Source organism: Ambystoma mexicanum, chromosome 1q (assembly GCF_040938575.1).
Source record: "Ambystoma mexicanum isolate Mex_15411 chromosome 1q, UKY_AmexF1_1, whole genome shotgun sequence".
Lineage (NCBI taxonomy): Eukaryota > Metazoa > Chordata > Amphibia > Caudata > Ambystomatidae > Ambystoma > Ambystoma mexicanum.
In genome coordinates this window covers 1,418,394,867-1,418,422,195 of record NC_090922.1, presented here as the reverse complement: position 1 = coordinate 1,418,422,195, position 27,329 = coordinate 1,418,394,867, and positions in this window count along the sequence as shown.

The following is a 27,329-nucleotide window of genomic DNA, read 5'->3' as shown; positions in this document are numbered from 1 at the left end:
CGACCCCACAAAGCGACCCAGGATTCTAACAAGTAATCCTCCGTTTTAGTAGCACTTGTTACTGCGTTGCAAATTTATACTATTACTGGCAAAGATTATAGCATTTATGTATTTTATTGACAAATATGCAGTACTTGGAGTGTATGTAATTTTTTTAAATACATTTATTTGCTCTGTGAAAGGGCTATATTAACGCAATGTTTACTTTGTGTACGGATGGCTTTGCTTTTTGAAACGCCAGATAATGAGGCAATTTGTGAACACCAATGAACAAAGAGCCAACCAACGGTAATATGGGTCGGTAGATGTTCGGCAACACATTTTGTGTGTTTCTTACTTGCAAGGCAGCGGCACTGTTGCTTGTGCTTCTTCATTAGAGCAGTAACATTCAGTACAACATTTTTTTATTCGCAAGTCGCTATATATAAATTGACGTACTAAAAACCCGTAAAATTCACTCGAAAAAACGTTGTTAAGGGGACGTTATGGTTAAGTTGCCCTACCAAAAACTTGTACACTTCACTAAAATAACTTTTCAAAAGTGCCATTATGGTTCAAAGTAAAACCGAAAAACCCCTGAAATTCGCCAGTTATGGTAGGCTAAGCAACCATACTTACCATCACCACAGTGCACTGCTAACACCCAGGACATGAAAGATGGCATCACAAATATCATTGATGACATCACTGCCGACATCACATGTTTAGCCCCTTTGTTTTTCTTCTCTGCCATATATACTGCCCAACTCCTGATCAGGCCCTAATGGTGCTAGTCTGTCGTCAGTAAGTCCCAAATAAAAAAGGTTCTTGGTCCAAACCTAACTCTACCTGACCCTACCACTAGTTTACCCAACTTAAATTCAGCCAAGAGAAGGCCTTTGTTCACCAGAGTTTCTCGTAGTTTCTGATAGTCTCTGTTTGGAGATGTCTCTCTCTTAGACTTGTGTTCCTTAATAAAATCTTCTTTGGTAAGATCCGGGTAGCTCCTCCATGAGCTCTTGTAGCTCTTCTAAAACTCTTCTGAGCTTGGTGCTCTCTTTAAGGTTATGCTGCTTACAGCTTGTTTTGAGAGAGTCTCTCACACTCTTGTCTTCACTTGAGGCCCTTTCACAGTCTCTCAATTCATCCTTGGCTACTTTGAATGGGACTTGATCATTCTTAGATTTCCCCACTCATAGGTTCTCTCTTTACTACTCTTTCTTCTGTTATCTGGTTCTCTTGATAATCGTATATCATATTCCTGAGAAGCTGTGTTTGGACATTGCTTTATCCACTCTTTGACACTTTTCCCTTCTTCCAAGGGCAATTGTCCACAGTCCCCCTTTGTTCTCCTCATAGGGTTCTTTGTTTCTTGATTTATGATTCTTTCACATTGGTGATAAAATAGCTTAATTTCTAGTATCTCGTCTTCATGACTGGAACAAGTTGAAATCTTCACATGCTCTTGCCCCACCGTCCTCCGGCTTTTCCTGTTCTCCCCGGTACCTTCATCTGCATAGGGGAACATTGCAGGGCTCGGCTCGGGTATTCTTCTCCCTTGTCGGTATTCCCATTCTGGATTCATGGCCGCGTCTCGTTCTTGGCTTCTCCTCAGGCTGCCTCTGTCTACAGATGCGGACAGCAGAGAGCTTCTCGTGCTCCAAGTTGTGATGGTCTCGGCATCGTTCAGCGGGTGTCTCACCCACCATGAGGCGTGTGTGGTCATGCCACCACAAGCTCCTGGATACTCTTCTCGAGCAGCGGTATTTCCGCTGCTGTACTTGCCGTCCTTCCACCGTCTCACTGTGGGATTCCTCACTGATTCGAAAGTCATGGGCACCGTCGCTTGGCTCTGCTCTGCCCCTCCAAGGTGCAATCATGTCAGGGGTCTTCACCTGCGTACCATCCTCTCTCCTTCTCCTACCACCACTCGACTCAGTTAACTACATGTCTTGCCATAAAGAGACATCCTCTTTTCCATTTTCCAATAGAGTCATTTCAGTATTGCCTGCAGCCAAATATAAAGAAGTTACATTCGTCTTCCCAGCAGGTAGTCCTATATATGTCGATATATTGGGAAATGTGAGTTCCTCATCAGAAAGGGATCCGTTGTCCCCTAAGGGACAGTCACTCGTAGTGAGGTCCTACTTGCACAAACCCCTAGGGAGGGCATTGCAGAGTGTGCTCACCTCCCTAGCCTCAAAGGGGCTGACTCCTCCTTGGGGAGAGCGTACAAATACCCTCAATTTGTCACACTCCCTTCTTCTCCGCATACGTGATGTCCTCACCCCCACTGTGTATAGCACCTAGGATGTCAACCAGAGAAGACAGGAAAGGGGTCTTGCTAGCATTCACAATACCTCATGGATGTGCAACTCTAAGCTTACTTATCACCCAAATCAATTAAGTACCTGGCCTGCTCCATACCACTCTTCCAGGATCAAACTGCTTTTGTCCCCATGATCTACCCCCTATACCAAAACCATCCTTGAAAAACCATGGACAACATCATAACAGCAGCTATAATCCACTCCTTAAACTTCTTTCCCAGAGACCTGAATCTTTCAGGAAGCCAAGCAACCAATAAAATGTAATCCTAATTCGTTGCTCCTCTATACCCAGAAAATAACAGAGCGAATCAATTAACATTCGATGCAGAAGTCGCCGGTGCCCAACACCCATACGTGGGTGTTGGGCACCCGCGCCTCTGCACTGATCGTTAACAGATTTAATCATGCACACAGTACGATGAACACCATTGACAACCAGCTTGATAGGTTGACGTGACGGGTTTATCCTAACAACCCATTTAGGAGTAGGACAATTTATACAGTTCAAGAGTTATTATGAGTCTTTTCTACAGGTTAACTGTTTGGGCTATCTTTATGCTTATAGGTGACAAAGCTTTGTGAAAAGTTAGGGTTCTGTCAATCAGGCGTTCCGCTACGAGGCAGCTCCTTAGGCAGACGGTTGTAGTGAAGAACTGTGTGGTGAAGAAAAGGCTCTGGGCAGGCATGATGCCCTCAGTCGGATGCAGATCTAAAATAGTTTGGGGCCGTCGCTGGTGTTCATGGTTGGATTGTCCCATGAGCTGTGGCATGGCGCCTGGCTAGGTTTCACTAGTGGACAACGGTTAGCCTCTAGAAGAAGTTGGAGTTTTGGACTTTGCAGTCCTGTAACCCACCGATCCCATTCTCATAGGGACGCCCGGCTGTGTGATTGGTGCAATTCTTAAGCCTCTTAAGTGTCCGTACATGAGTGTAGAAATTGACAGGGGTAACTGGGAGACAGCATCGATATCACTAAAATGCAAACTACATGCACACAGTAAAAGACTGCCTAGTAGGAGAACCCATGCACTTGTGCTGTGTCTTTGAATTGTGGTGTAGGAAGATTATCCTCTATTATCTGCTAGCTGGTCAAGTGGCACAGCGAGTAGAGCGCGCTCGCTTTGATATTGGTGCAGAGTCTGCTAACGCAGGTTCGAATCCCAGCAGGGCCAAACTCAGCCTTTCATCCTTCCGAGGTCGATAAATGAGCACCACACACCGTGGTTAATAATAGGTTCGTAGCGCTATATAAATGCCAAATTATTATTATTATCAATAGCTGATTCAGACCACTCCCAGGGCTTTGATTACAATAATTAAGTGGTCTGATGTTGATGGCTCCTCAATAAAGCAGACTTCCGCCAGCTCCCATCAGTGACCTATTTAACAATGTTCTAGTTACCACAAGACACTACACAACCAGCCGGCCTCACAAAATGAATATTTCATGAACGTATGTATATTTTATGAAATAGCGCAACTTGGTCTTAGAAATAATCTGACAAACGTTCTCTTCAAACTGCCACTTTGATACAATTATCTGGCTGTCAGCACAAAATAGAGCATGACAAGTGTGTTGTCTGGGGCAGTCAGTTTTTGCATGTGGCACTTTTTAAATTACAATAAATAAAATAAATTGGTGGCAGATGCATAGTTTATTGCGCTGCAGTGTCAGCAAAGAAACACTCCTTCACTAAGGAAGCAATGAAGTGGCTTTCTGTTCATTAGAGCAGCAGGGATAAAGGGACATTTGCCATTTAAACACACAGAAGTACATTTCCGGCAGTACTGTAGAAGACTGGATACCTTGCAGCAGTCGATGCAGTAGCGGGTACATGACACAAAACTGTAATACGGTTTAATCAACCTGCCTCATCACGAGTTTGGCGGTAACCCTTAAATGCAGCAGTAACGCTATTATTGCTGCATTTAAGGGTCTGCCAAATCATGGGTTTGGCAGGATTTACCCCCAGCTCTGAGCTAGGGGCAAATCTGCAGCGATGTTTCCAATTTTTGGCGCTATTACTGCTGCGCTAATACCGCCGACGGTAGTAGCGCTGAAAATTTCCCATAGGACCCAATGGGGAATGGGGAATTCCCGAATCGGCCCAATGGGGAATGGAGACTTACCATTCCGCCAAAACCGTGATCCGGCGCTAATAGCACCAGGAGGGCTGGCGTTAACCGCCGGGGATACCTCAAAACTCATGATGAGTCCCAAGGTATTACATTTCTCAAAGGTGCTCTTTGAGAAGTAGCAAACGAAGCAAACCTAATCAAATCTGAAATCCAAATCTACTATGAACAAATACTCAAAAAATAACTCACTACTAACTTCAAGGGTACCACAGAGCTTTCCCAAACCCAGTGCAGCATTTACACAAAAGCACCCACCACAAAGATTAGCATGGCTTACAAGGAATATGCCCGCAAAAAGAAACAACTAATGGAATCCCAGAAATATAGCGAGGATAGACAGAATGTAAAAACCATAAGAAAAAAGAAACTACAAAAACATAAGAACAAAAAAAACACAAAGCACCGTGAAGAGGAATTGGACAGACTTGAAACTAGCAGCTAAGGAAAACGGCCCCAAAACATTCTCCAAAATGGTAACATAGGGAACCATGCTCCACAAACACATCTAGTAATAGAAATTACTTGAAACATTTGGGTCCGCCATTTTGCATCCATCTTGCTGCAGGAATACAATAGACCCTCTAACGAACAACAGCAGCACCTTCGCGTCAATATAAACACCAAACAAAATCTGCACCTTTGAATCAATACTGACACCGAGCTCACACATCGGCAAGTATGTTACGGCGCACACAAATTCGGTATTCCCAACTTTGTTTGACATTCAAACTGGTCAAATCACATTTTACTGCATTTCTCTGCAATTGTGTTCTCGGGAGGATAGCTCAGGGGCAACGTGTTCGCCTTTGAAGCAAGACATCGCAGATCAACACAGGTGCAATCCCAGATCTGCGCTTAGAAACCTCTTAAGCGCGTTATGAATAACCTATCCCTATAAACAATATAGATGGTGGGTTGGGGTTGAATATACAGAAAGTGAAGCAGCAGGATTCTGGCGTCAACCCCATATTGTGCGGTAATAAAATGGACAAAAATAAAATGTGATTCAGCCCGTTAATTTTGCGCTAACTTCCTCATTCCACAAATTCTGTGAGGTAATGAGAGGTTAAAAAAATGAAAGCCCAGGACCAAACACTTCTTGAAATGGTGGGTAATGGGACTAAACCAATGTTACTCCCCCGCGACAACGATGTGACTGACATCAATTGAAATCAAGCAATGAATCTAATTAACGAAGAAGTCAAAATCTACATTACATTATTATAAGAAATGACAGACTGGTTGGTGGAAAGCAATATACTCACTATCCAGAAGGTTTCAGAGCCATTATGTCAAACATAAATCAATCATTCAGTCTACTACAAAATGTCTGCCACTTCTAGTTGCATGTATGGAAACACTATTGCTCTTTGCTGCCTTGCTCGATTACCAGGAGGCATGCATGCTTATAGACAGAGAGAATTATATGGCCTAAATTAGAAAGATGCAAAAGTAGACATTCATTTACTCCAACTAATCCAAAAGCTGTGCAAGAACGTAGAAATACGTGTCTAATCGATACACACCTAACACTTCAGATCGCCCTCAGAGAGCAGCTCATGTTCATTGCCTCCTATTACCCAGGTTCAAGCTTCAGAAAGCAGTGGGCAGCAGTTTCCCGGTGCTTCCCGTTAGGCTCCGGAACTCGTTGCCTAACCCACTCAGATCAGAACACTCATTCCACGCCTTGAGATGCAAAGCTAAAACCTGGCTTTTAGCGCAGGACCACTAGAGCTAACACCAGACAAACTGCCCATAATACCTATGTCTGCTTTTGCTGAGTGCTTTGCTGCCCTGTTGGACACCTTTGTAAATGTCTAGTATGGATATGATATAAAAAATGTAAAATATTATGTATATGCTTCATTCTGTAAATGTTATGTAATCATTTGTAAGTTATGCAACTGTAATCCTTAAGAAATGCGCCAAGATGCCTTTGGGTCAGGCGCGCTATATAAATAACCAAAATACAAACGACAGGAAACTTGTAAGTTAAAAATCCCAAAGGCTACGTTGACACACCTTTCTGATCAACCTGTGAAGAAAGATAGGAGCCTTCTGCCAACTCTATTGTTTTATAGCTTTGTTAATGCCCTCTAAGCGATCCTGAATGGGCTCGGCAAGATTCCAAAGTTTGGGGCAAAAATGTGCCTGTTCTGTTAGATGCCGGTTGGTAGGGAGTTTTACAAAAGTCCACTCTAGGTAAGACTTTAGAAGACTCACACATGGGATACAGGGCTCCAATTCTCAGTATAGGCCTGGACAACACAAGTATGTTATTAGCAATGGCTGAGCTGCCAGGTGTATTTTAGGAGAGAGAACAGGGCTGTAGGTGGTACAGAGAACTTAGAGTATAAACACTGCCCCGTAGAAACACTGATACACTAAAGTGATATACAAATAATCGTATATTCTATATATACACTAAGGCAAGGTCAAAATTAAGTATTGTAATAATCAAAAAGTGCATAGAAAAACCAAGGCAATAATCACTGTAGGTAACACACTTTTGTATACTTTGAGGATGGAAGTATGCAATTTAAAAGGTAAGTAAAGTACATTCTTAATATCTGTTATCTTTTTCAGGTAAAATAAATTAAACAAATCCAACACAAGGTAAGCAAATACTTAGCAATATTTTCTCAGAGGCCGAACACTTTAAAAGTCCATCCCTATCTGGTTATGAGTGTCTCAGAGTCAGATTGGATGGCAAAACAGGTAGGCACAAGCTGTCGAAAGTTCAATAGTTCCATAGGAAGTCTTCTGTAGCAAGTAAGTAACAGTTTGATGAGAAAAGGGTAAAGGACTTCAGTGAAGACTCACTGAAGGCACACAAGCATTAGGCCTGGGCAAACGTGTATGGATGAAATCCCAAACACACAAACTCCAGCAACACAGGAGGAGCAAAACAACTCTAGCTAAGTTCTACCTTGAGTTCCACAGTACCTAATGAGTGAGAAGAAGTTGCAACACGAAGACTCTACTATGCAGCAGCTGCAGCCCCTGTCCCCAGATTCTTGGTCAGGCAGATGAAAGACGAGACACTGGAGTGGACCTCACAGCAGTTGACGGAAGAGGCTTCCAGCAAAGGATTCTTCTTCTCATGGCTCTGTGGGTTTGGCTACCTTTTCAGGATACCAGATGAAGAACGTTGTTGCCTGTTCGATACACCTTGCTTTCTCTATCCAGCACTCTGTGAGGGCACTTTAAGGAGTGAAATCTTGCCTCTGGAGATGCAGAAGGAGTCTACCAAAGTTTTGTGAGGATTTCATATTCAGAATATGATGCACTGCATGATGGTTGCAGGTCGCAGGGTATTTGTGGTTTTCAGCCCAGAAAGGTCACTTGTCGTCGTGGGATGCCCCAAAATGCAGGTAGTCTTAAGTCTGATTTGTCCCACCAGACCAGGGGACAGATTCATCCTCTTTGGAGTTCTCCAGATGCCTTGAAAAGAGGGGTTGCACAGCAGCTGTTACTCAGAAGGCATCTCTGATCCTCAATAAGCAGCTGCAGGCATCGCTCCTCTTCTTCCTCATAGTTCCTTCAATTCCAGTGGTCAGCTTGTCTTCAGCCTCAGGATCCCAGACTTTTATACAGGAACCCAGCCAATCAGCACCCAAGCCCCATTCGAACTCTGATCGGTGGCTGTACTTTCAGGACAACCTGCCCCCATTGGAACTGGTTTCAGGCAGGCACACCAGAGGACAAAGAACTGTAGAGTTTCGGACTCCTCCCCCATTTCCTGTCCTCACAGACACGCTGGAGCCTTGGCAGGCTTCACAAAGGATTCCCCCAGAAGATAAATGTAAAACCAGGACCTCGCCAGCCCAGCACGGCAGAAGAATGACCAAAAAGGGACAAGCAAAAGAGAAATGGTGAACAAAAAGAATACAGTCACAATTTTATGGTGACCCTTCTATGGATTACCGCAGATGTAAGTACAACCTGGGTGTCAAAAATGCACAAAGGTAGGTAGGATAAAACCACTGCCATTAGCCAATCAGCTTTGCCTGTCACTGTAACTGAAAAGTTACAGAAGCAGTGAGAAAGGGGATACTGTGTAACCCCTCAGCACTGCACCTAGGGTGGGGGTGCTGATCTCACTATATAAAGATTAGGAAGGATACTAAATATCCCCCTGCCCTTTGGAACATTAGTTCTCACAAGGAAAATAAAATAAAATAAAAAAGGAAGACCACGGGTCTCCCAGCCACACTGCACAGAGTGCTGTGTGTAGCAACAGATGCCTATAATGTTGGAAGAAAGCATGACTCCAAAGATAATGCATCGGGAGGCACAGAAATTACTCTCATAGCCAGAGTAAAAGAATGGATTAGTGGGGAAAACCGTTCCCACTCAATCAGGAACACAGACAAAGAATCTACAAGTCCATCAAAAATGCTGGAGGACTCACATTTACCTAACACTGATGATTCTGCAGTGATATCATTGGTACAGCAGCACTGCCGAGACTGGATGTCACATAGGCCTCTGCACAAACAGGTTGATTAAAGCTATCTGTTAAATCATAAGTCATAGTCTGGTGTCGAAACATGTATTAGGTGTATGCAGACAAGGCAGAACTGGAACAGCTCAACAATTTTACGACACTGCATCTCTACCAGAACCCTGAGATCCTCTACAGCCATGAAAAGTGAACATATTCAATCAACAGATCCATCATAGGAGAGGAACTCTTTCTCAAGAATACCAACATTCAGGAGCATTGGCACAAACAAAATCTCAAAAGACTCAAAAGAGCCCTGGTATGAGAAATGCTCAAAGACACCTAGACTAGTCAATGGAATTTCACTAACAGACCCACCCTCGGGACACACAGGTATTTCTCCAGCAGTTCCAGACAAATAGAACAACGACTTTGTTGACCTACTGTACTGCCTGCACCTTATCTGTACACCACTCTGTATCAACGTTACCCAATACAAGTTGTAAGGTGCAATGTGAGGGAAAGTTAAGTGTAGCTATTTGTCTCTCACGTAAGTGCCCTGAAAAAAATCGTTTTGTGGGTTGTGAATATAGATTGCAATAAATAAATACATACATAAATGCATGTGTATACTATTTGATTCATGGGGCGTCTGGATGGCCCATGAATCGAGAAGCAAAGTAGGCGAGACAGAAAGAGAAATCCTTTGCATTGCAAGGAAATCTGGTGATTGAATTTTGGAATTCTTTCCTAAAATCACCAAACGTAAACTTGACTCCATTGTCTTATATGGTGATAAAATGCCTGGAGCATAATTACCCTTAAGTCAAAGGAAGAATGGGTGGCTATTTGCATAAATAATGATTCACCTGCCTACCGAAACCCAGAGAGAAATAATGGAAAGTGAACGGGGCTTCATACTGGTGGAACTATTAGACAGCTAAACAGGGTTAGAGGTTTCAGTGGAAATAATCCACTAGCGACAATGTAGTAGATTATACAAACTTGTCAATCAGTAAGTGGCATGATCCAGATGCCTGCATGCCATTAAAGTAGCAAAACATCTTTGACAGTCGGTGTCAACATTCTGCTCCAGCAAAAACCCACAAGCAAAGGCAACATCCAAGAAACACCTAAAGAATTTGAACCTAAATCTTGGTCAGTGAGACTAGGAGATTAAGCCAGTCAGGTTAAAAATGACCTCCTGATGCCAAATCTTCCTTTCAGATGTTTGGTTCCCAGTCCTACCTATAAACAATTGGAAAGTTAGAGGCACAGGGGTATTTCCACTTGCAAGGGTGAATCTCTAGGATTTCCAGGAGCTCAGAAGAGACGGGGAACTAGATAAACCAAAATCCCTCTGCAATAGCCAAGGGACATGAATCTTCAATGTATTATTTTGAGATGCAATGCACCTTTAAGGAAAAGCCTAAGGAAACATTCCAAAGGCATAATATTACATGTTCTAGGGTGACCAATTCTCAGGAAACTGTGTTCTTCCTTCTGGGAGATCATGCCTAGATGTTACTAAGAAGGTATTAGAGTACCCATGTACTGCCAGAACCTCTATAATCAGGATTCTCCATATGTGGCACCTGGTGATCAGCTAAATCTAAAAAGCATCCTCATAGCTCTTACCCTCACCCCAGCCCCCTTCTTTTTTCTTTGCACTGCACTTGCAGGCACTGAATATCACAAGGCTTAGTAGGACCACTGTTTCTATCTATTTAATCTTTATTATTTGCATTTTTATTTTTTCTGCCTTGTTACTTTTTACTTTTATTCATTCATGTAAGAGCTGCCAAAATGGCCAGGAGGCATACGGGCGCCCAGGGCTAGAGTCCCAACAGAGATGGTAGTGGATAATACGAACAGAAATAGGCCTACATCTAACTATCAAAATTCCTGGAGGGTGGTTATCTAAACAGGCAAGTTTTCAGTATTTTCTTAAAGCTCTCCAACGACTCACATCTTCTAAGATTAACAGGCATTGCATTCCAGCTCAAAGGTGCAGCCCCCCAGAATACACTTATTTTGACCAAGGTCAAATTAGCTATTGGCACCTCTAGTAATTTGAGGTCATTGGCTATAAGGATCCTGGTTTCTCTCCCCTTGTTAAGTCTATCCACCACATGTGCTGGATATTGTCCTGCCAGGCATTTGTATGTGATGGTTATTAGGCGAAACTTGATCCTAGCCTCAGTGGAGACTTCTCCTAGCATTGCAAACATGTTCAAATTGTTTTAGTCCCATAATGGCTCTAACTGTATTCTTTTGTACCACTTGCAGTCTAGCCACCTCTCCCTTTGCAATCTCCACCAGTGGGCTCCCACAGTAGTCAATCTTAGAGCAAATAATTGCCCTGGCCACTGTCTCGCAACTTTATTGGGACAGACAAGGGCAAATATGTTGAAGGAGTCTGATGTAATAAGCAGCTGAAGAGATTACTCACCTGAGCCTTCATGGCAAGGGTTTGGTCAAAGATGAACCCCAGTGTCTTTATTTTTTCCTTGGTCACTATTTCACAGTCAGAAATAGGAAGCTTTTATATTCTGCACTGAGATTTATCAGTCTAGAGCTTGAGCCCATACCCATGAGTTTGGTTTTATTGTGGTTAAGTGCCAAATCACTGATACACAGCCAATCCTGGATGAGGTTATAGATCATATTCACCACTGTTGCATCTTCCTGATACTCTCATGTCAGTGAGATAAGACATTGGGTATCATCTGCATAGTTTGAGAAACACATTCTATTCTCCTCCACCATATGGATAATGGCATTGTGAAGACATTATATAAATTTGGGGACAGACAGGCACTGTGTGGCACTCCATAGCTCAGAGTAACTGGCTTGCCTTCTACTGTATTACTACAGACTTTCATAGTTATATTTCCCAAAAAGGATTGCATCCAGGCCAGCACCTGGTCACTCAAAGTGGCTACTTCTTGCAATCTTTTTAAGAGTAATGGGTGATCAACTAAGTCAAAAGTGGCTGACAAATCTATGGCCATCAGCCACATGGTCTGTCCTTCATTTATCTTTTCCATCATATTGAACTTCAAATCCAGGATGGCTGATTTGGTACTAAAACCTGGCCGAAAGCAGGATTGTCAATTATTCAGAATGGAGAAATTCTCCAGATATTCTAGCATTTGTTCATAGGACAACATGTCCAATATTTTGAGGAGGAAAGAAGAGTTTGCCATGGGTCTATAATTAGTAGGAATTGTGGAATCAAGACCCTGTTTTTTAAAAGAGGGGTGATCCAAGCACCCCACAAACATATGGGGACAAGACTTCCTTCAAGGAGGCATTGCCAATTCTCGTAATTGAGCAGATCAGTAGTTTGGAGCATGCCTTAATTAATGGCTGTGGCTGGAAAGAAATCTCCTTTACATGGCGAAGGTTTACGTTTATTCAGAATAGACCTTAACTTCTGACATGCTTCTAAAGTTAAAGAGTGGGATCCGCAAGAGGTCCCTGGACTTATCGTCCATCCTTTTTCCCTTGCCTTGTGCTATGTGGCGCTTCGTAACACAGTTTTGCTGCATAAGTGCCTTATAAATGACCAATAAAATACAAATATAGAAATAGTTCTCATACAATCAAAGAAGACGTCTCAAGCAAAGCAGCCAGTAGTCACTGATTAAAGGAATTAAAACAACAAACAAGCAAGCAAGCAATGTCCTTGAGGAATCTTAATGTTCCGAGATAACTACCCTATGGAACACTGATCAACAAAAGGAAGATGCTCTCTCGCTCTCTAGCATTTCAACACAGATCATCTGAAAACTCAGCAATCATTAATTGACATGGGTGAATCCCTACAAACTCAAGGATCCACCATCTTCTCTGAGCCAAAACTGGCACATGATAACATAGTGCATTCCAGGATGACCTAGTAGCAGTCAAAGCATGGACCCACAAGGTGCATATTCCACCAAACAGTACTGAGGACATCAAGCAGATAAGATGTCAACCTAGCTGCCGCAGATCATTACTTTACATTGCATTGAAAGACAAGACGAGATGTATGGGGCAACACAGTCTCTGACCATGGGAAGAAGGTGAAAAAATATGAACAGATTGCATGGTCAACTGGACCCTTGCTTTTTAACAACTACACTATGCTGCAGGAAACCCAAGAATAGATCCTCCATGCAAGTGAAGACACCCAATCCAAGCGCTGCGAGTGATCAGGACATGACTCCAACCAAACCAACCTGCGGACTCTTGAGACAAGAGTGGACACAGCTAATAACAACCATGCTCATTGTGAACTGCCATCTTCAATTTCTGTTTACCTGGGATTTCTTTATTCTGCTCTTTACATAGTTCTCTTCACTCCCTCAACACTTGCTCTCATGGTACACATGTTTGGTGCAAGATCAAATGATTCCAGCCAGTGAACTGGCCTTCTGTGATGCTCTGGTTGGACCTTATTCACATAGGCGTTTTTTTATTTATCCCATTTATGTTTGCACACAAACGTGTTTTAGCAAATATTTGATACAAATTTGAAACTTGAAAATTGCGTAATAATTTTAGGTACATGTATCTAGCTGACTTCAAAGTGTAGACTATGACATATTGCAATAGGTTTATGGTTTTAAGCTGTGTTTCTGAGCAGCAGCTTAACTCACTAAATTGCTTTGCCAACATAGTGATCTTTCTTTTCTTGTGCATAGAAAAAGCGTGCACATTTCTTCGTGTTTCGGGGTCATTCACTCTACTTGACTTTGCAATTCAGCAAAGGTGTAGAGAAAATGTACCATAATTGATCATATAAACATAAACACATAGAACTATAACAGGCCTGCACAAGCAAGACATTTTCCTGTGGTCCACATGGGTGTCAAATAAATGTTGGTGTTCGGGGGAAGGATTGCCCTATAAACCAGGTGATTTAAGTCCTGGAAAAGTTTTCAATTAACTGAATACAAACATGTGGTTTTTAGCTGCAGAGTTTAGCAGATTTAAAAAGTGCATTTTGATGAGACACGGGGTCCATTTCTAAAAGAATCAAGTAACTTCAGATTCAGGGATAGTCTTCACATCTCTCCTCGTAGAATATACCTTAAACCTATAACTTCAGGATTGGATGCAGATTTTTCATGTCATCATCTGGAGTCGGTGGTTCCGGGCAGAGGTCTGCAACCTGTGGCTGTCACTGCGACTCCTATGATCCTCGATCATTGACTATGCCATTTGTTTCAGATGAGTGTTGTAGTCCAAAACATCTGGTGAGACAAAGGTTCCAAATCAGCGAAATATACCAGTAAAACGTTTGCAAGATTGATAAATTTACATAGGCATTTCAGATACTTGATCCTGATGGGGGAAAATACATTTAGAACTGACACCTTAAAAAAACACACATGCATACATTTGGAGTAAACAATATGTTTAAAAAGTAAAAAGACTATCAGGAATGGGTTCGAATTTTACACCTGTGCGCTTGTAACCACTCTTTGTTGATTGAATTGTTGACAGGCAGCGTTCACCCTTCGACAAAGCCCACCTAAACCAGGGCCCCCAAAAGGTAATAGTGAACAATTGAGTTGGATAATGGTGACTTGCGCACTGCCTTATTATGGATTCACAAATAATCTCAAAATTGAATTAAATTAAGATACTCAAAATAGATTACCACAACATTTCAATTTATTCCAGCAATGGTCAGCCGACACGTGTTTCGACCTTGGTCGTTTTCAAGGCTGACATGATTAGTAAACATAAAATTAATATTTCCATCATCTGAATAAAGCAGGATGAGCAAATCAGTGTCATGGTTTAGATAATTTCACAAACAGTACAAATAATGAGTAATAATTAAACAATTGAAGGATTGATTAAAAAAAATAAAAAAATAAAAGAAATGTAAGTAAAGAAAATAACATACCACACAACAGTTTGAAGATTGAGGGTATTGCAGAAAATGGGCAAAGCAATTTGAACAGAAAAAAAAGCATCAATATTTGAATCTAGATAATATTGGATTGTTGTAAATAGCTTAGTACTCGGTTAATTTATACCATCTCTCTTGCACCTGGACCATTATATTGAGTAATCTCAATAACAATATTGTCATGCTATATAGTGCCTCAGAATGAAATGTCAGTCCTATGGTGATGAATGTGTCAGTTTGTTTGTTTGTTTGTTTGTTTATTTATTTGGTAATGCGCACCAAACCCTTGGGTAACCGGGTGCAGCAATGTACATGTAGACTTAAGCTTGTTACAATATTTGACATGAATATGGCGAACACAAGGCAAAAAGAAATATATACAGTAATACAATATTTGGCATGAGTATGCCGAACACAAGGTAAAAAGAAATATATACAGTAAAGTATACAAACATGTGTGCAAGTACAAGACATAGCTTAAAGGAGTACGAAGCATTCTAGGAAGACTGTCTAGTAGCTGAATATATGATTAAGTTTATAGGTCAAACTATAAAGCTAGGTATCATATACTTGTAGGTGGGTGTTAGTCAGGTTATGCGTCATTGGCCCGCAACCAGTTAATTATTTTGTGTCTAAATTTAGGGTACGGTTGTTCAGTTCTAAGGTCGAGAGGTAACTTGTTCCAACAGTGAGCAGCTTTGACTGGGAAGCTAGTTCCTCCCGCGGTCGATCGCTTAAACCGGGGAGTTTCTAGTTTAAAGGTGTTGGCCGATCTCATGGGTCGCGTGGAGGTTTTCCTCGTAATTTTTTCCATAAAATACGGGGGGGACTAGGTTGTTCCGACATTTAGAGGTGATGGAAGCTGTTTTGAGTAAGATTCTGTCTGTTATTTTTAGCCAATTGACCTCTTTCCTGAATTTGATGAAGTGCTCTCTGTGGGGGATGTTTAGTGCTGCTCTCAAGGCATTGTTCTGCAGTCTTTGAATTTTGTCTGCGATGTATTTGTTAGCTCCTGAGTACAGGGCATTACAGTAGTCTAACCTAGACATGATGAGAGCATTAGCTAGAGTGATGCAGCTAGAGCTGGAGAGGTATGGTCTGGCTGCGCGGATGAGTTTGCAGGTGTAGGTGGTAGAGGAGGCGAGAGAGTTGACCTGCTTCTTGAGAGTGAGGGAGGAGTCCAGATAGAATCCAAGGGTTTTAACCACAGGCATCACTTTGATAGGGTTGTTATCAATGCTGAAGGATGTGTAGTTTGGGCCTAGTTTTTGGATATTAGCTTCGGAGCCTAGGATTAGTATCTCGGTTTTATCGTCATTCAGGCAGAGGCCATGTGAGGCCATCCATGCCTAAATGAGGGTGTATATCTTGTTCACCAAGGCTGAGTCTGTCTCGTGGTCACCCGAAAGGGGTATGAGGATCTGGGTGTCATCTGCGTAGTTCGTGTAGTTGACACCCAGTCTGTCTAACTTGTCAAACAAAGGCTTGGTGAAGATGTTATACATGGTGGGGGAGACACAAGATCCTTGTGGGACACCACAAGTTATTTTGATAGGGTCAGCCGAGTCGGAGGTGGAGAAGACTCACATAGTGCGATTAGCTAAGACGGATTGGACCCAAGCAGTGGCATCTCCAGTGAAGTTGGCGGCAGATTCGAGGTGGTTGCATAGGACTGCATGGTCTACCAAGTCAAACGCTGCCGACAAGTCCAGTAAGAGGAGCAGGGCTGTTTTTCCAATATCCTTTAGTTCCTCAATTTGTGTCTTGAGGTCTAATAGAGCTGTTTCTGTCCCATGGAGTGGGCGGAAGCCAGATTGCCGTGAACCAAGCAGGTGGTTGGCTTCCAGGTAGTCCTGGATTTCTATGTAAGCGGCTCTGTCTAAGATCTTAAGTAGAAACGGCACAATGGGGATGGGTCTGTAGTTGGTAGGGATAGTGGGGTCTAAGGTTTGTTTTTTCAGTAGTGGGAGGACCCATGATTCTTTGAGGTTGGTAGGTACCGTGTTGGATTTAAAGGAGGAGTTTATGAGCTTGGTAATGAAGGGGGCTACGTCCCTAGCTGCGTCCTTTATTATTTGTGCAGGGCTGGAGTCGCCCTTTAGTTGGATGGTTTGAGGGACGATATTATTTTTTCTGTGTCAATTATGGAGATAGTCTTGAATCTGAAGGGTGTGGTAGACTTCTTCTCCTGAGGTTGGGGTATTTGTTGTTCAGAGGGTAACAGTGTGGCCTTTTTTTTTGGCAATTTTGCAATGGAGCAAGGAAATTTTGTTAGAGAGGGCAGTTTGGATGTTGGTACACCAGATTTTGTTTTTGGGGGCATTGTCTGTGGGTTGAATGGGGGATTCCAATTCACAGAGGATGGCGAATAGCTCTTTAATATTAGAGGTAGCTTTCTCAATCCTATCGTTGAAGGTGTTCTTCTTGATTTTGATTATTTCTTTTTTGTAGGCTTTGGCAAATTCAGTTAGAGTATTTTTGTTACTTTCAGTGGGTGAGTAGCGCCAGATAGATTGGAGTTTTCTTTTTTGTAGTCTTAGAGATTTGAGGTGGGGCGTAAACCAGGCATTTAGGTGGGCTTCCTGTTTTGCTTTGCGCAGTTTGAATGGGGCAGTAACGTCTAGGGCTTTAATCATAGCATCATTGAAAGTATTTACGAAGGCGTCAGGGTTGTTACTTTCCAGTCCCGATATGGCTGGAAGGAGGAGAGGGATAATATTTTCAGCAGTCATATCCTTCTTGCTTCTAGTTGGGAGAGGAGGAACCGTGTAGTTGATTTTGGGGCTCAGGAGATCTAGTGTGGCGGAGAAAGTTATTAGATAATGATCAGCCCATGTTTGAGGAGCAATATCTGTAATACTGATATTACAATTCAGTTCAGATACCCAATCGAGGGTCCTTCCTTTGATGTGGGTAGGGGAGAGGACTTTTTGATCAAGCCCATGGTCCTTGATCAGGGCTGCGACTGACTCTGCATGTTTATTGTCAGTTTCATTAAAGCCAAGGTTGAAGTCTCCCAACAGTAGGGTTTGGGAGTGATCTTTAGTATTGTTAGCTATGAGGTTGGTTAGATCGTCTTCAAAAGTGCCTAGCGGCCCCGGAGGTCTATATATCAGGTGGATTTAGAGCGTACGATTATTAGAGAGGGACATTTTGGCTGTGAGTGTTTCACAGGATGAGTAGGAGGCTGGAATGGCGGCTCTGATGGGAAGGGTAGATTTGAAGATGATGGCTAGTCCACCGCCTCTGGCATTTGGCCTGTCAGCTCTGAGAATTTGGTATTTGTCGGGCACTGCTAGCATTAGTGTTGGTCCTGCTGCATCGTGAAGCCAGGTCTCAGTTATGGCCAGTAGGTCCAGATTGTCATTATTTAGGATGTCAGCAATTTCTGTGGCGTGGTCCACCGCTGATCTTGCATTAATAAGGGATCCTATTAGTGTCAAAGAGTTGCTGTGTTTAGTAGTTTGACAAGTTTTAGGTAGTATGGTCTCTAAGGTTTTGGGTACTTTAGTAGAGGTTTGAGCGCCGGTATAAGTGGATTGCTTGACTAAACTCGGTAGGTTTTTGGGCTGTGTATTAGTACGTCTATTGCCATTATTCGGATGGTTACTTACAGGTTCGTAATAACTGGGCAGTCTGGACCTGAGTCTGAAGTTTATATCCTTGGGGGGGCTAGTTTTGATAGTAGAGGCCATTATGCTAAGTATAGCGGGGAAGAGTGTTAGGATTAAGGTGACTGTGATAAGGAAGGTAGGGGACATTTCTGTCTAAGCAGTGTTGTGTCTTAAATGCTAATGCTTGGGGCACTAATGACTAGGGAGTACAGTGAGCTAGCATACAGTACATTTAAATTGTAGAAATACACTGAGGATGTGCAAGCATACTGGTATCTAGATTCAATTTTAGCGCATAATGCCTAAAACACTGGCGACTGGACAATTGTAGCTGCAAGGTCCAACTAAGTTCAGCAATCACAGAATGGTCTAAAGTACAATGTGCAAACAGGTGGGAGCAGCTCTAGCTGCAGGTCCACCTAAATTAAACAATCACAGAATGGTCTAAGGTACAATGTGCAAACAAGTGAGCAAGTGTGCTTTTAACCATGGCAGTGCAAAGATCACAATAGGCAGGTTCGAATTCAACTAAGGCAGTACACAGTCAGCAGAGAGCAAGTGTACGTTTAAATTTACCATAGGCAGGTTCCTAATCAGCACGTGTGCTTTTAACTAAGGCAGTGCACAGATCACAATAGGCAGGTTCAAAATCGCGGGCAGTACCCAATCAGCAATAAGCAGGTGTGCTTTTAACTAAGGCAGTGCGCAGATCACAATAGGCAGGTTCAAAATCGCGGGCAGTACCCAATCAGCAATAAGCAGGTGTGCTTTTAACTAAGGCAGTGCGCAGATCACAATAGGCAGGTTCAAAATCGCGGGCAGTACCCAATCAGCAATAATCAGGTGTGCTTTTAACTAAGGCAGTGCACAGATCACAATAGGCAGGTTCAAAATCGCGGGCAGTACCCAATCAGCAATAAGCAGGTGTGCTTTTAACTAAGGCAGTGCACAGATCACAATAGGCAGGTTCAAAATCGCGGGCAGTACCCAATCAGCAATAAGCAGGTGTGCTTTTAACTAGGCAGTGCACATATCACAATAGGCAGGTTCAAATTCAGTGCGGGCAGTACACAATCAGTAATAAACAGGTGTGCTTAACTAAGGCAGTGCACAGATCACTATCGGCAGGTTCGAGGTCAGCTAGGGCAGTACAATACCAGCATTGAGTAGGTGTGGTTTTAACTATGGCAGCACGCAAATAGCAGTGGGCAAGTTCACTATAGTTGAGCCAGTTTAAGAATCGGCAGTAAGCATGAACGAATTGGCCCAGGCAGTACACAGTCAGCAGAGAGCAAGTGACTGCAAGTGAGCAACGACAATTGTAGTACATAGCCGAGTACTTAGCTGAGTAGTTTTGTAGATTGTACTCAAGTGTGCAGGACGAAAGTTCAGAGTAACGGATGAAGGATAATAGGCAGGCGGAGGTGTCATACAAAGAGGCAGTGAAGGGGCAGCATAGAAGTTTTCCTTTTTTTTTTTTTTTTTTTAAAGTTACCTCATACAGATGGTCTAGACCGGCAGGGGCAGTCGAACGGCATCGAACAGGCATATAACAGGCAGTAGCCTTGACCAGTGTGCCTTGGAGATTGTGGACCGGCTTTGCCTGCCGGCAGCCAATGGCTGTTAAGGACGATCACAGGCCAATCAGATGGCGGCATTGGCTGTTGTGGGGAGCCTGGCTAGGCAGATGGGCTCCAGGCAGAAACGGGTGGCCATTTTGGAAGATGCTTGGTACCTCGTGTACCAGAATGCAGGAAATACACATTAAAAGTGCTTCTTTAAGGCAATGCGAATCTGGACACTCGGATTTGAATCAGGGCTTCCAGGAACGCCCGTTTGCAATTATGGAGGGATAAAATTGCAGATTTGGGCGATTTAGCGCGAAGAAGCAGCGCTTACCGAAATTGGCTCGTGGGTGGTGGGAGGTTCTCCTCTGTAAGCCCGCTGCTCCTGCAGTGTCGGGACCTACTCCTTGGAGCTCCTGCTCCTCCTTAACATAGAGACAGGATGTGCAAGTGTTGCGTGGCCCAATGTCCCTTTTTCCTATCCATAACCTCTTCCTAACCCTCTTATCGGTTTCCATCAAAGTTAGAAGAAATTGGAATAAGTAATGTCTATGTGCATTCTATATTGCGATATAAAATTCACCTTAAATTACTGTCACCAGATATTGTGCACTTGTGGTCAGTTGTGCAGGCTTACCCCTTCTGCTATATATTTGGTAGGTATAGGCCTGCATTTTAATGCCAGAGAAAATGCTGGAGATCCCTGTGAAATCATGAGCCTCATAAGCCTCATAAGCATCCATTGTACATGCTGCCTGCCATGCGAGCATGGCAGGGAGCGTATACAATTACAATTAAACTCTCCCCGACATGCTTGTATGTCAGGGAGGGTGTAATTTCAATTAGAAACACTACTTACCTTGCGTGCATGGTAAGCAGTGTTCCCAGTTGAAATTAAACCCTTCCTGATGTAAAAGCGTGTCGGGGAGGGTTTCAATCCATTTGTGAGAACCGTTTCCCATGCGAGCATGGTAAGTGGGGCTCACAAACACAAGTAAATGCTGCCTAGCATGCCAGGCAGCGTTTTCTCACTTTGCACTTTGGAGTAAAAAGCAGCGCATGTGCTTGTATGCCTCCTTTTGCACTTTATATTTGCACCCTGCAGTGCTAATGACGAAAATGTGGAGTCGAGGAGCTGCTTATGTTACAGTGTAAATGTAATGGCTCCCCGTCGTCAAATTACTATTTTGGGCAACATGAGCCCCAATCTGTTATTCGGTTAATGGCTACCAACCATTAAAAGGTGATCAACAAATCTACAATAGATCATGGCAAGAAACAGCTCAACTTTACGGATAGACCAGAGTTTGGGAAACAAGAAGAGATCTCAACAGTAGATGGAGAATGTCCCAACAAAGACATTGGGCCTCATTACAAGTGAGGCGGAACGGGTTTACGGGCTCCGCTAAAGGAGGCGGACCCATTAAACCCATTCCGCCTCATTACAAGCTCCCCTAGCGGGACCCGGTAAATAATGCCTGGTCAAACCAGGCGTCCTTACCGGGTCCCGCGAGGGGAAGAGGGAGCAAACAACGGGCCGCTCGTAATCGGCACGTTGTTTGCACCCTATCCCATTCCCATTGAGCCCTATGGGGGCTCAAATGGGAATGGAGAAGGTCCAGGCCGGGTTCCTGGAGGGAGGAATTACTGGGCCCTCCGAACTCAGAATGGCCCGGTAATTCCCCATTCTGGGAACCCGGACCCGATTTCGGCAGCAGCCATGCCGCCAATAGCGGCATGGCTACCGCCGAAGTCGTAATGAGGCCCATTGCCTCAGAGGAAGAACAAAGACCTCTTCAGTGCACAGGGTAAATTACTGGGATGTATGATGTGTCTCTGTCCTGCCTCTTCCCTTATTGTAAACTATTATATTTTCAACTGGCCGTGCCTGAATGTGTTGGGGTGGAGTAGTAATATAGTGTGAGAGCATCGTTCATCATTTATTGGTATTGAACATTGTTGATGTGAGGGTATAGTACTGTGTTTTGTGTTCTTCCCATTTACACGATTATCATTGGTTTTCTGTTGACATTGGAAGGGTTTCATATGGTGCATGGCACTATATGTTGTTTATCCCATTTGCAAGGAACACATTCAATTTCAGTACTTTGTGTTGCGTTATGTCTATTTATGTGGGCTCCAAGACATTAACAGGGTGTCTGTGTGTTCTCTTTACCTCCAATACCTGCGCTGCCTCTACGCATACTGAACCTCCTAATGTAGAAGGCACTGCAAGCGGAAAACACAAATTGGGCGAGAGAAGAGACAGAGGCTACAAAAAAACCGCCTACAATCTCGGTGATGCTGATAATGTGCAGGAGGAGGAGGTGGCAGAGAGTCATTAGATTGAAGTAAAAGGACCTTGGGTTGCCCACAGAATGGCCTGGCAGCTGCAGAGTTGCCTCTGCCCCATACATTGCTGGATGCAGAGGATTACCACTGAACTGTGCTGCCAGAAGTGGCCTTTGTGCTACTAAGCCTCCATGTGTGCCTGCTTAGAGGTTCTGTATAAAAGGAGCATGATGGGATAGCGGCATAGGTCAAGAGGCAGGGATAGCACAGAGAGTACTAGCATGGGTCACCTCTTCTGATTAAGTACCCCGAGAGGATGAATGCATGACTTCTACCCCAGCTTTCTATGCCTTCCAACCGAGCTCCATCGCCCTCAAGTATCACTGTAAGCCTTCTTCAGACTCTTCACCTTGGCAATGTTAGCTATAAACCCAGCAGCCCCCCCCTCCCACACCATCCTGCCCACCCGAATTGATTTCTGTATCCCTGATGCTCCTATCCCTTGACACCATTGCCAATTACAGTTCCCACACCACCACTCCTTTGTGTTCCGATAATGGGCACCCTTGTAACCCAGATGCTTCCCTGCACCCCCATTCCGTCTGCTCCCTGTGATAGGACAGATCACTCACCACACCTCCCTGATTCCAAAGAAGAAGAGCACAGGTGTCATGCTTCTGGATTGCCCATTGAGTAATTGCTGTGGAATTTGAGCTGGTCATTGCAACTACAAACACTGTCCAGGTGAGAAGCTCAGCATTCTGTTCAGATATTTAGTCAGTTTTGAACTCTAGCCCAATGGTTTAAAAAAGTTAATTGTGATGGATCTGACAACTAGTTATCCAAACAGCACTGTCCTCTGTCCACACACCACACAGTTCATGGGATGCACACCCAACACAATGATATGTGTGGATACAGGGATAGCAAGCCTGTGTACCATTCACAGCCCCTCACATGCACCAGTAGCCCTTCCTCGATTAGGCAGGCAGTTCTGTCTCAACCACATCCCACTGACACACAACATGCCTTGAACCTTCAAAGACTATCGGAAGCACTACAAAACACCACCCACCCATTGAATAGCCCATGATCAATGCGTACATAGGACAAACATGGCTGTATCATCCTAAAACCGGCAGTTCTCAAGGAAGAAACATCCACAAACAATACAACTGAAATATGTGGCTTGTGCGTCCTAGAGAACTGCTGTTCTTTGGCTGATGAAGCTATATGTAATACATGGGCACTGTCCTATAAGACAATAACATTCATCTCTTATAGCGCTTTTCCTTGTCATGTTCACTAATCTGTAAAATGATAAATGTTACATTACGTTCATCCGGCATACCGATGCTGCCAGGCCTATACTGCCAGGCCCATACTGCCGGACGCAGACACATAGCATAGCTATACATCCTTATGGGCAGGATTGCTCCTATAATGCCGGTTGGGTTATAGTGGCATACCTATACTGCCAGGCCTATACTGACAGGCCCATACTGCCGGACGTAGACACATAGCATACCTATACATCCTTGTGGTGGGCAGGATTGCGCCTATAATGCTGGTTGGATTATAGTGGCATACCTATACTGCCAGGCCTATACTGACAGGCCCATACTGCCGGACGCAGACACATAGCATACCTATACATCCTTGTGGTGGGCAGGATTGCTCCTATAATGCCGGTTGGGTTATAGTGGCATACCTATACTGCCAGGCCTATACTGACAGGCCCATACTGCCAGACGCAGACACATAGCATACCTATACATCCTTGTGGGCAGGATTGCGCCTATAATGCTGGTTGGATTATAGTGGCATACCTATACTGCCAGGCCTATACTGCCAGGCTCATACTGCTGGACGCAGCTGCATAGCATAGCTATACATCCTTGTGGGCAGGATTGTGCCTATAATGCTGGTTGGATTATAGTGGCATACCTATACTGCCGGGCCTATACTGCCAGGCCCATACTGCCCGACGTAGACGCATAGCATTCCTATACATCCTTGTGGGCAGGATTGCTCCTATAATGACGGTTGGGTTATAGTGGCATACCTATGCTGCCAGGCCTATACTGACAGGCCCATACTGCCGGACGTAGACACATAGCATACCTATACATCCTTGTGATCAGGATTCCTTCTATAATGGCAGTTGGTTTATAGTGTCATGTCTATACTGCCAGGCGCAGGCACATTTTGTAGCTATACTTCCTGATGGGGTGCAATGCCCTGCTAGAATGCCTGATACCGGTATATTGTATACCTATAATTTTCGTTAGGGGCGGGTTGTCCATACTATAAAGTCTGATTCAGGGAGGTGTGATACCTATGCTGCCAGGTGGAAGACATACCTATAAAGCTTGTTTTCGCATTTATAGAAATAGGATTTATTGTTGCTGCTCAAACCAACAAAGCCCTATCATTTACCAGCTATGGTGCCCAATGGGGCCATAGCTCAGCCACCTCAATATACTGCTCATTGACATGTAAAATTGCCTCTTGAAAATAATGTTTACTGTCCATTTCATCTCAGTGTTTGAATTCAAATGAACTTAAATTCGAGCATGACTAGACAGGGATGCTATTATTTTCCTTGCTCTTTTTGTTCCTCAAGTCCTGTTTGAACTCCTGGTATGTGCATGCCATGTGTGATGGCATGTGAGGCATTGTGAGCGGGGAATGGCCATGAGCAATTAACCATAACTGTAGAAGGTGTGGGTGTTTAGTATTATTATGTTTTGTTGGTACAACGTCCTTTCATCGCAGGATGTTTTTTTTCGCAGGGTTTTTTACCGCAAATAATTTTATGAAAAACCCCATCGAATTTTATTGGGGGGGGGTAGAAAATTATACATATTTGTTGTGGGTGTTTTGGAATAGATAAAAAATTAAATGGAATGGGGATTTGGGGGAGTTCCCCCCAAAAATAATTGTAAAAGAATGTGTTGTTTTTTTTCGTTAAAAAATTCACAGTAAAAAACCCTGCAAAAAACATCCCACGATGAAATGACATGGAACCGATGTGTTGGTTTACACTGGAACAACCATGACCCAGCCACCCAATGTGCCCACCAGGCATGTAAAAAGGCAATGCCCTGTGCTTCCACCATGGCCCATTGCGTGGACACATTGCTTGGGCTTAGGTGTCAATCGAGAAAGAGGAGGGAGGTTATTCTTGGTGAGAAACATAGAAAGGAAAATGAAACTCACCAATGTTGGGAGAGAGGGAGAAAAGGGCAGGAGAAAGAGAATTCGGAGGTGCAGAATTAGATAAGGAAAGTCAAGAGGGGAAGGGGTTGGGGTGCATTTGAATAGAATGGAAGAAAAAAGTAACGAAAGAATGGAGAGGGAGGGGGAGACAGACGGAACACTGTAATGAAGGAATGATCAGGAGCTCAGGAATTAGTAGGAAGGAAAAGGTGGTAGTACAGTAAAAGAAAGGCAGATGGCGGAGAGCATAAATTGAGAAAAATGTGTCTAGTACTTACGCCTTTTACCCATGCCTATCGTAGCAAAGAACAACGTGCATCCATCCCACACTGTATAAACCAAAATGCATTTTTAAAGGGGGGGTCAGTTTCCATTGTTTTCGGGAAGTGAGCACCCACTCCAGCTCTACTGCACTGGGAACAGCATTAACCCGCCCACACTTCCATGAATTGTGCAGTAGCACCTGAAGCATTCCAAGTGCCGAATGAGATTATCAAATTACTGTTCTCAGGCCCAAATAACCAGACTCAAAGAATGTGGCAAAACACTACTTTATTATCAGCTCAATCAAGTAAGGAAATCGGGCAAAAAAACAGTTTTTAGCTCACACACTCTCGACTCGTTTCCATTACATATAAGGGTTTATACCTCCATGTATGTCAGCTATGATGTCATTCTATGTGGCAAACAGTAAAACCTATTGGGCGGAGGGATTGGTTAAGGGAACATGTATACCTTAGTCTGCAGAAGTGATTGTATCATCATTGGCTGCTCCATATCTGGTAGGCATGCCTTGAACAACATCTAACTACATAAAATACTGATAATAGCAGAATAACAGCAGCGGACAGGCTTCTGCAACAATGTATAGTGCACCATTACATTGGCCCTCGTGATTGGTTGGCACTCTCCTCCAACCTTGGACATTCGGCTCGTTAGCAGCATGTAAGCAACAAAATCCAGGTAAAGGGGAACAACGTCAGACAACTGTGTTTCTTACCTAATTAGCGTACCATCTCTCATTAGTTAGGCCCTAGCTTCTTCTCTGTAGTTGACCTTGCTGACTGTTCTCTTACTTGGAACTGTAAAAAGGGAGTGAAGGTACATTTCTATCTTTGTCCGGAGCTTTATGAATAGGTCTTGTCTTCTGGTTCTGCATCACGTGTGAGGAGACCATGATTTCGTCCATTGTGGCCTTTTATTTAGTGCAATTTGATTTAATTATATTAGGTGCTATTACTCTTCTCGGCCTCTGGAGACTTGGTTGCTCTGTCTTGTATATGCTTTCTGCATCTTTGCTTGTTTAACACTTGGCACTCACAATTATTCACTCCTTTACTTAATCTAAGAAAAAATATGTCTTACGCACATGGCTTATCCGCTTCGACTCCTCTTGTGCCCTGCATTTGCTTCTTGCTGTGGCATCCTTGATCCTGATCCAAATATCCTTTGTTCTGCAAAAATCTGTATTTCAGCGCCTTTTAGCTCTGCAGCCTTGGTCTTTTTACTCCAGTCGATGTCCATTTTATCAATATGACTGCCTTAGCAATGTTATATTTCCTACTTTAGCAAGTTTCTACATCATCTCATCTACCTTGCTTTTCTGCATATATACACCTACAGCATCTCTTCTTACTTATCTTCTAAGTGTATATGGTTGTCTTTATGTTCCCATATATGTTTACCTCGTAATTTTAGTCACATCTTCATTCTTTCAATATCCGCACATCGTTTCAGTGCATCCACGTCTCTTCTCTTCATGACGTTACTTTGCATCTGTCAGACTTCACTTATAGTTCTCATATGTTCAGTGGTGTCTGCAGACTTCCT